Source organism: Mustela nivalis, assembly GCF_964662115.1.
Source record: "Mustela nivalis genome assembly, chromosome: X".
Classification (NCBI taxonomy): Eukaryota; Metazoa; Chordata; class Mammalia; order Carnivora; family Mustelidae; genus Mustela; species Mustela nivalis.
Window position 1 is genome coordinate 3,943,729 of NC_139040.1, and position 9,090 is coordinate 3,952,818.

General features: G+C 55.8%; 1 long non-coding RNA gene across 1 annotated transcript in view; it reads right to left on the reverse strand.

Annotated features, from left to right (window-relative positions):
- Positions 1 to 1,043: 1,043 nt before the first annotated feature.
- The window catches only part of LOC309856051, an 11,476-nt gene continuing 3,429 nt past the window's right edge, over positions 1,044 to 9,090 (reverse strand). Inside the window, exons 2-4 of the long non-coding RNA XR_014307041.1 lie at positions 6,847 to 6,979; positions 4,853 to 4,898; positions 1,044 to 1,123 (exon numbers count right to left, since the gene is read on the reverse strand). This is a non-coding gene — a long non-coding RNA (uncharacterized lncRNA). The remainder of the gene's footprint in view (positions 1,124 to 4,852; positions 4,899 to 6,846; positions 6,980 to 9,090) is intronic.

The following is a 9,090-nucleotide window of genomic DNA, read 5'->3' on the forward strand; positions in this document are numbered from 1 at the left end:
GATGTGAGCACAGTCCACGAGGGCAGCTGGGGGCAGCTTTCACGCTCTGGTGGCTGTGCAAACCAGCCATTTCCCCTCAGAGAGAGGAGACCTTTGGCAAACTTTGGAGGCTTTTCCTTCCCTTGTGGCCTAACAGCAGTAGGCAGACCGGGCTGCTCTGGGAAGGAGGGAGCCCCACGTTCTCCTCTCCCCGAGGTCCCTCCCAGTGGCCACAGTGGGTGGTGAGGGAAAGTGTCATGGCTGACAGCTCGGTGGCACTCGGCGATGTGAAAGTTAAAACCCCCGGGACCTGTGGGCATTCCTTCTCTTCTCTCCTCTCCCGTGTCCCCTCCTCTGAGCTTCTCTCTGTCCCTCTCCTTCCTCCGTTGCCTTTTTCTCTGATTCCTGGTAGAGCCCTCAGATTCCCCGCTCTGACAACTCTCTGGTTGACAGTTGGATTTCAGAACTTTGAAGAACTACTTTGAATTCTTAAGGTGTCCACAGACTGCTCACTTTGAGCAATGGCGGGCATGGGGCGGGGATGAAGAAGAGATTGTTACCCCCCACCCCCGCCCCCGCCAACAGTAACCCCAGCATCTTTACTTTGTGAGTCCCAGAACCTGGGCAAGTCTGAAAATTTATTTATTTATTTATTTTTTAAGAAAGCAAGCAAGCTTGTAAGAAGGAGGTGGGGGCGGGGCGGGGAGAGGGGCAGAGAGAAAGGGAGGTAAAGAATCGGAAGCGGCCTCCATGCCCATGCCCAGTGCAGATCTCCCAACACAGGGCTCGGTCCCAGAACCCTAAGATCATGACCAAAGCCAAAAATCAAGAGTTGAAAGCTTAACCGGCTGAGCTACCCAGGTGTCCCGAAAAATACCTTTTTATTCCCGAACTCTATTTCTAGTGGGCACTTCCAAGTCATTTTCTTCGCTCAGCAGTGACTGGAATGGAAACCACACGGGGAGGAACCACAGGGTCTGTTTTTGAGAAACTGCCAGGGCACCGCGAAGGAGGGGTGTGTGCGTGCCAGCTCGCGCGGGGACCGCGGGCTTCCGCCACGGGGCACATCGCGGGGCCTGCAGGTGGGTCGGCAGTCGGTCCCGATGCCCGCTGGCTTCACGCCGCGGAGCGTGCGGCCGCGGAGCTGTGGGCAGAAACCCAGTTCAGTAAATGGAATCTTTCACCCTCCGGGGCTCCGTCTACTGCCGCCTCAGGAGAACTGCTTTTATGAAGCAAAGGGTGTCCTTGTAATGCAAATCACCACCCCTAATTGGCCCGCTTTGTAACTTAGGGGCCTTCAACTGCTTAAGGGGACCGGGTCTCCTGATCGCTAATAGTACATTTTTATTTTGATTTGCGCAAAGGTAGGAAGCTGCCAACTTCAACTCTTCAACTCGGACCTCGCCGCTGCTACCTCCGGACCCAGAGAAGACCCTCTTGCACCCCTGGGGCAGGCCCGGTCCCCGGCCGCCTCCCCTCCCCTGCCCAGTGCAGGTTTGTGCCGAGCACTTAATCGGGAAGCGGGGCGTGCAGGTGGCACTCCGTACCACCTGGAGCCATCTCGGAGAGAGTGCCCGTGTCCTCTGAGGCCTGCGAGGAATACCAATTGCATGGTTACCGGGCCCCCTCAGGAGCCCACAAGAGGAAATTAAAAGGCATACACACGCCTGGAATAAAGGGCCCTCTTCTTGCAGCTAATCGCCGAAATTGGTCACTGGGTTGTCCCCCCCCCCCCCCCCCCCCCGGTGACAGACATGGTCTTTCTCCTGTTCTGTTCCATCACTCCGTTCTCAGAAATGTGGGAGGGGGAGCCCGTGCGGAGCTCCAACCCCAGCCCTCCCTTGCTCTCCAGTCCCTGCTTCTCCCAGCAGGAGGGGCGGCAGTTAGTCCCACGCAAGAGACAGATCAGTGCTAGCCCCAAGGCCTTACAGGTGGGAGCAGCGGCCAGGCATTTCAATGAATGCCTCCTGCCAGCCCCTGCAGGTTGCAAAACGCCTCCACTTCCCTCTGTGCATGCGCTCCACACCCCACTGGTGCGCCGCGGCCACTTTCCCTCAGTGAAGGGGACTGAAGTGACAGACGTGGTAGTCAGGGGCTTTCATTTCAAGGCCAGGACCGGGACCCTCTGTGCTCCAGGGCCTGCTGCCTCCTGCTGCTGTGTCTTGGGCCCCGTCCTCATCGGACAATGGGAGAGTCCCCAAGAGGAGTCTGGGCAGCGCCACAGGGCAGGAGCTGGAGCCCAAGACTCCAGTGGCTTCAAGGAGGGGCTTTTACTTTACTGCCCCAGCAGCAAGCACTCCGGACACCTGCTGAAAACGAGCAGGAGGCAGGCCTCAGGAAGAGCCTCCCTTTCCCCTGTCAGGCTAGCCACTGGGCTTGGGTCACTTGACCTCCAGGTATTTCCCTGCGAGTTCTGCAGAGTCTGTACAAGCTGTGGTCTTGCCTCCTGTTGTGGCTGCGGGCACTTGGCTCTCAGTGTCCTGTGGGTGGCATGGCCTGTGATCTTGGGGTTGACATGAGATCCTAACGTTCACACAATCACATGTTGAATGGTGCCCCCCGGAAGATATGCCTGCCTGGACCCTGTGAACATGACCTTATTTGAAAAAGGGTCTTTGTAGGCGCAGTGAAGTTAAGGATCCCCAGATGAGATATTGGAAAGGGAGGAGATTGGAAACACACAGGAAAGAAGGTGACGGAAAGCTGGAGATGACAAGAGGTTCTCCCTCGGAGCCTTCGGACAGAGCAGGGCCCTGTGGACACCTTGATTTCTACTCTGGCCTCCAGAGCTGGAAGAGAATCCACCCATCCATCCATAATTTTCTGCATAAATCATACATTTCTGTTGTTTTAGGCCACCAAGTTTTTAAACATTTGTTTTGACAGCCACGAGAAGCCAGTGTACATACCACAGAGAGGGGGAAGGAAGGAGGAGGAGGGAGAAGGAGGAATGGAGAAGAAACCACCACCAGCCCCAAAACTAACACTTGTGAGCATCTGCCAAGGGCCCAGCAGGCCCTTCCCTGGCCAAGGGGCCTTCCCTTGGCCCTAGGGAGCCCGGACAGGGGAGTCTGGCCAGGAGCCCAGGCAGCAGGACAGCATGCCTGCCTTAGCTTAGCTTAGCTTAGACCTTAGGTTGGCTAAGCCTTAGCTTAGACCAGCACAGGGGCCACTCGCTGGGCTGCTGATGGGTTCGGGCAAGAGAAGACAAATTTCTGACCTGCAGGAGATACCATGTGGCCATCTGAACCCAGCACCTCCTAGCGTCCCCGGCTCCTCCCAAACACAGCAGAGCTGGCCCCACAGGAGAGCAGGAGCCCTGGGACACACTCGGGGTGCTGGTGGATCTTTTTTTTTTTTTTTGGTCACCCCTTTGCACACAGGTGTTCCTCCTGTTGTGCTCCCATGGGACGGAATTTTCAGAGCCCATGCCCTCTCCTGCCTTGATGCTGCGACGCTTGCCCCTCTCCACAGACACTCTCAATGCAGTTCCCCTGCTGCGTTATTTCTTCCTGAAAAACGATTATCGAATTATTTGCATCCTAACCACGACACCGTCCGAAAATGGAGGACATGCAGTATTTCGGTGACATGGAAACCTGACTTTGGCTTTCTGTGCTGTTCAGGATGGGCTCTGGGGTGTTCGTGCCCATCCTGTCCATTAGGAGCAGCTGATTATCTAAGCTTGTGATAGCCAAATACACCCACAGCTTTTCTTAAAAAAAAAAAAATAAATTCTTTCTTCCTGAAATCCTTGCAGGAGAAATGACTTTTTATTGCAGCTGCAGAATTCTCTAGCCCCTAGCTTGTCGCTGTGTTTTTATAATATCATGCTTGAGAGCGGGGAAATTGGTAGCGGGTTCTATGTGCAGTCACGTCAGAGCCCAGCTTGGGCCCCAACATTATAGCCCCGGTCCCCTATCATGATTATTTGCATGTCTCGTGCTTCGGAGACCAAGCTGTGAGCTCCAGAGGAGGGAAGAATTTCTGTCCTTCTCACCGCTGCACCCTGGACCCCTAGCACATAGTAGGCTCTCAAGATTTGTTTCGTGAGTGAATGAACGCGTTCACTGGGAACCGAGGCTCAGAGCAGGTCATAAGCAGAAGGCAGAGCCGGGATGTGATCCTAGGGCTGATGTCACAGTTCGGGCTCTGCCCCCTCCCCCAACCATAGTGATGGCAGGGTGGAGTCCTTGGGCTGATGCTCCCATGGGAGCAGGTGGGCAGAGGCTGGGGACCGAGAAGAAGCTGGGGACAAAACCAGCCAGTCCCTGAGTGGGCGGGACACAAGGGGCCACTGAGGATGGCTCCCCCCACCCAGGGCTGTGCATCCTGAGGAGGGCCTGTTAGGAAGGTTCTGGGCGCAGACTCCAGGGGTGCTGTGAGTTCGGTTTGGGTATGATGTCTACACATGGCCTTGGGGGTGGGGGGTGGGGGGCTTAGGTTCCTAGAGCCAGAAGAACTGAGAGGGAGACGTCTGGCTTTGGTTGAAACAAGGAGGAAGCAGGAAGGGGGCTGGGGAGACATCTGCACAACCTTGAGCAGTCTGGGCAAGATCTGCGCTCATCTCCGGTGTCAACAGAGTGAATCCCAAGTCCCTGTGCCAAGACAACTTTGCCAAGACAAGGGGGTGTCTGACAGGTTCTGGACTGAGGGCACCCTGCAGAGAAAGAGCAGCAGAGGCGACCAGGGCAGGAGTCAGGAACTTTGGACGCCACGTGCTATGCTGGCTGACTCTAGATCCCTTCCACCTCAGCTGGCTCCCAAGCCCCCGGAATTGGTTAACTTCTTTGCCAACTGAGCAATGGGAGAAGCAGAGAGATACACACATCGCCTTTGATTCCTTTCTGCAGAAATCAGTTGTGTATCTTACCATGTGCAAGGTGTCCGGGACTGGAAGGTGAGTTCAACTCCATCCCCTGAGGAGAGAAACTCCTGTTAGGAGAATTGGCCAGGTTGATATGGACCCTCGAGAAGGAACTAGGGCAGAGAGTCATTCTCAGCTCTGCAGGACTAGGAAGGCTTCTAGGAAGTGGTGAGCTGAGCCTGGAAAGGTGGAAGGAAGGTGAGCAGGTGTGGAAAATATCCTAGATGAGGAAGAAGTGAGCTGAGGCCCAGGGACGGAGGAGACCAGGGTATGCTGGGGAGAAGGGGGACTAATACGGGGTATGGATGCACGTGAGGATGGGTGGGGTGTGGGGAGAGCGTGGCTAGAGAGGTAGGCTGGGCCACGGGAAACTGAGAGCCGAACTGAGTGGCTCAGATAGCATTTCTCAGGCACTGGGAAGCTGTCAAAACCTTGTGAGTAAGGGCAGAACCCAAGCAAACTGAATATGTTTATTAACCCTCATGGGGCTCTGCCCTGCCCTTCTCTTCTCTTCTCTTCTCTTCTCTTCTCTTCTCTTCTCTTCTCTTCTCTTCTCTTCTCTTCTCTTCTCATTTCTTTCCTTTCCTTTCCTCTTCTTCTTCTTCTTCTTTTTTTTCTTCTCTTCTCTTCTTTTGCTTTTATTCATTTACCTATTTGGCCAGGGTGGTTTTGTGGTTGTGATCCGATTTGGGAAAAGGGTCTTTGCTGATGAAATCAAGTTAAGGATTTCAAAATGAGCTGGAGGGGGGCAGGCTAAATCTGATGACAAGTGTCCTAAGAAGAGGAGTGACACAGGGGAGAACAAGGAGGCCGTGTGAAGACCAGAGGGATGCGGCCACGAGCCAAGGTGCCACCAGAAGCTGGAGGTTGTGAGGAACGATCCTCTCCTAGAGCCTTCAGAGGGAGCAGGAACCAACCGGCTGACACCTGAATTTCAGCCTTGTGGTACTTTCTCCAAGACCATGCAGGGTTCCCATCTGCCTTCCCTAGGAGACTGTGCACTTACAGAACGCAGGGGCCATGTCTTTCTTGTCACTTTGGGCCCAGCAGGAAACACAGGCCTGGCCCCTACTGGGCACTTGGTGAATGTGGGCCAAGTGAAGGCATGGGGGCCACCAAGGCCGGGAGACCACAGGGCCCTGTGTACAGCAGGCGCCATCTGCCGTACATACACGGCTGTTTGCCCTTCTGTGTTCCTCGATCCACACATAGTAGAAGTATCGCTAGCTGTTACGCGTGGAGCCTGCAGAACGTTTGAACTCTGTTTGAGTAGAGAGAGGAACGGCAGACAAGGCAATGAGGCCCGGCCCTGGGATTCTTCCTTTCTGCCGCGGCCTTTGCCTAAGCCAGACTGGAAGAGTCCCAGGCTGCGGCCTCCAGGGCCAGCCCAGCTTCTCACCAGCCTGGCTCCTGGCCAGCCACTCTCAGCCAAACGCAGAGCACGGGGCGGGCGGCGGAGGCCCGGGCAGCCCCGCCAGCAGGGACCAGAGAGGAGCCCAGCCAGCTAGGAAGCAGCCAAGGAGTCTCTAGCCCCATCTGGCTACTTCCTCACCCTCAGTCGACGGCCTCAGGAGACAAGGCCGGTTTAGGATCTGCTGGCTGCGAAGAGCCTAGTCACAAAGAGCTGCTCCCGGGAGCGTCCCTGACCGCGGGGGAGGCACCTTTGCACTCTGCTGGCCTGGGGCTCCGTGCGCGTCCCGGTTCCAGCGGGGTTTCCCGGCTTTGGAGGGCTGCTCGGTGCCTCAGGGCCCCCAGGGCCAGCGTGCTGGCTGAAGAGAAACGGTTTAGACAACTTGCTTTAAATAATCTGGCAAATGAATCTCCTTTCTTTATTCATTAGGGATATTTGCACCTAAATAGCCTCTTTGTTTCCCGCAATTTGGGTCCCCAGCCAAAGCAGGCGCGGGGACCGACAGCACCCGGGCTCGGGAGGGAGGGGAGATGCTTCAGTGACGCGCCGAGAGGGAGAGCCTTCCTCTGCCTCCAGCGCCCTCTCTTACCTCCAAGGCACCTCCAAGAGCCTCAAGCTCCAGGCTGAGGTCCGAGAGGAGTTTCCTCCGTCCACTGAGGCCAAAAGCCAAGGCTATGAAGCCGGGTAGCTCTCGGATCACCTCCGGGCTTCTTGATGGGCTGCTGGGAGAAGGCGGACAGGGTGCGGGGGGGGGGGGGGTGTGTCAGTCGCTGGTTTTGCTGCACCTGTGGCTTGTGGCCTGTGGCCTGTGACCCGCCTGAATGGCCCCTGGGCCCTCACCAAACTGTGCGGGGGGGGGGGGGGGGCCCTAGCGGCCTCTCCCTGACAAACACTTCGGGAAATGAAGGCGGAGCAAAGAAAGGTGCCCCTCCTGAGTGCTTTGTTAACGGAAATCTCATGGAACCTCACATCCCTGAACATACCTCTGATTGGAACTTTCTTCATTTTCTTGCTCCAGACCCCGCCCCCCCCAAAATGGAGAAAAGCTTCTCTACAATTTAGCTACATTTTCATTCGGTTTGTTCTATGAGCATGAAAGGTTGAAACAAAGTATCCAGATTACCTGTATTAATGAGATGTTTTACATTGAAAAAAACACACAAGAAAGTAAGTTGCAGAGTAAAATATGAAACTCAGCAGGTTTGGAGTTTCTGCCACCAAGCTATTCAAAAAAATAATAATTAAGACGAAAACAGTAAACTGATTCTATGCATAAATTAGAGCGATCAAAGACGAATGTTTGCTTTTAGATTATGATGTATGTAGATTTAGCTGTAAACTATGGGCTCCCCGAGTTGAGCTAAACCTGTGCTCTCCTCAGGTGTGGTGGCTGGGCCAGGGTGAGGGGGCAGGTAACCCGAGCAGGGGCAGCAGTGGTGGTGCGGGGGGGGGGGGGGGGGGGGAGAGGGGGGGGAGGGGGAGGTGGTGGCTTCCTCCCGGCCAGTGCCATCGGAGGCCTAGAGCGAGCCAGCAGATGCCTCGTGCTGAGAATGCACAATGCGAGGCAAAAGGGACCATTAGAGCTGTCAGACTCCACAGAAACCCCCCTTCTCCACCAGGAGTGCGCAGTGCTGGGTGTCATTAGCGAGGCAAAGAGACCTCGTGGGAGGGGGCAGGGATTTCGGTGGCTTTCCTCCTGTTAAGTTCTGAGAAGCCCAAAAGCCAGTCTTGCTGTAGGAAGAACTCAGTTGTGTCTACACACGTCCTTAAACTGTCTCCCGTTAGTAAGCTGCACAGACGGCAGCCAGTGCTCCGAAAAACAACAAGCAGGCCACTCGGCAGATTGCTAAAATGCTTACGGATAAGCGTCCCCAAACATCGCCATTATAGCAGACCAAACACTGGGGCATCTGAGACCCAAACAGCTCTCGGTGGAGAAGTCTTAATATTGGGAGTCTTCCCAGTCAGCTTCAAAGAGCTGGGGTCAGACATGTGACCAGGGCCCGAAGCCTGGGCTGCGCTAGGGACAGGATTCCAGTATCCACTGGGGCAACCCCATAGCCATACGGACCCCTCAGTGGCCTCACTGTCAGCCCCTCTGGGGAGGCAGTGGTGGGACCAGGGCGGATGCAGCTCATCGAGCTCCACTTTGCACACCCAGCCCACGGGGCCCTCTGTACCTGCTCAGAGGCGGGGTGCGGGTCGGCCACGTACACTTGCAGGGTGGAGCAAGGGGAGAGGGGGCTTCTGGGCCTGTGAATGACCCCTTCTTGCACCAAGGGGAGGAACCCTAGCCCTGGTTCTGGCCCAGCTTAGCCACTTGACCGTCCGAGGGACCTCCGGCACCTTCTGCAGCAGGGGGAGGTTTGGAGTCTCCGTTTTCCCAGGTGTGAAACCTTTACCTGATTGCCCTGACATTTTTCACGGGCCTGTTCTGCCCTTGGCTCATATTGATTGTCACAATGCACAGCCCCCGTAAGCTGAGGGGGTGGGGACATGGTGAACCCCCGCCCCCCGCAGCCACTCCCAGGGCCTCCCACTCAGGGCCGCCCTGCCCACAGCCTTCCACCCTGGCAGTCTCGGTGAGGTCCGTAACTACTGATTATTTCTTACTTTCAAGGCTGGAAATACACCAACTCTTTATCCACAGATTCATGGCTGTCCCTGGAGGGTTAAAATATAAATAGCAGTTTCCAAGTGTACCAGTAAATAGAAGAAGCGAAGCAAACAGCTTCTCGGCTGGCCTCCCAGCCCCTCGGCGGGCCCTCTGCGTGCGTGTTCTCTGGGCGCGCTCCCATTTTGCTGAGGCCAGAGAGAGCCTGGTGAAGTGGGC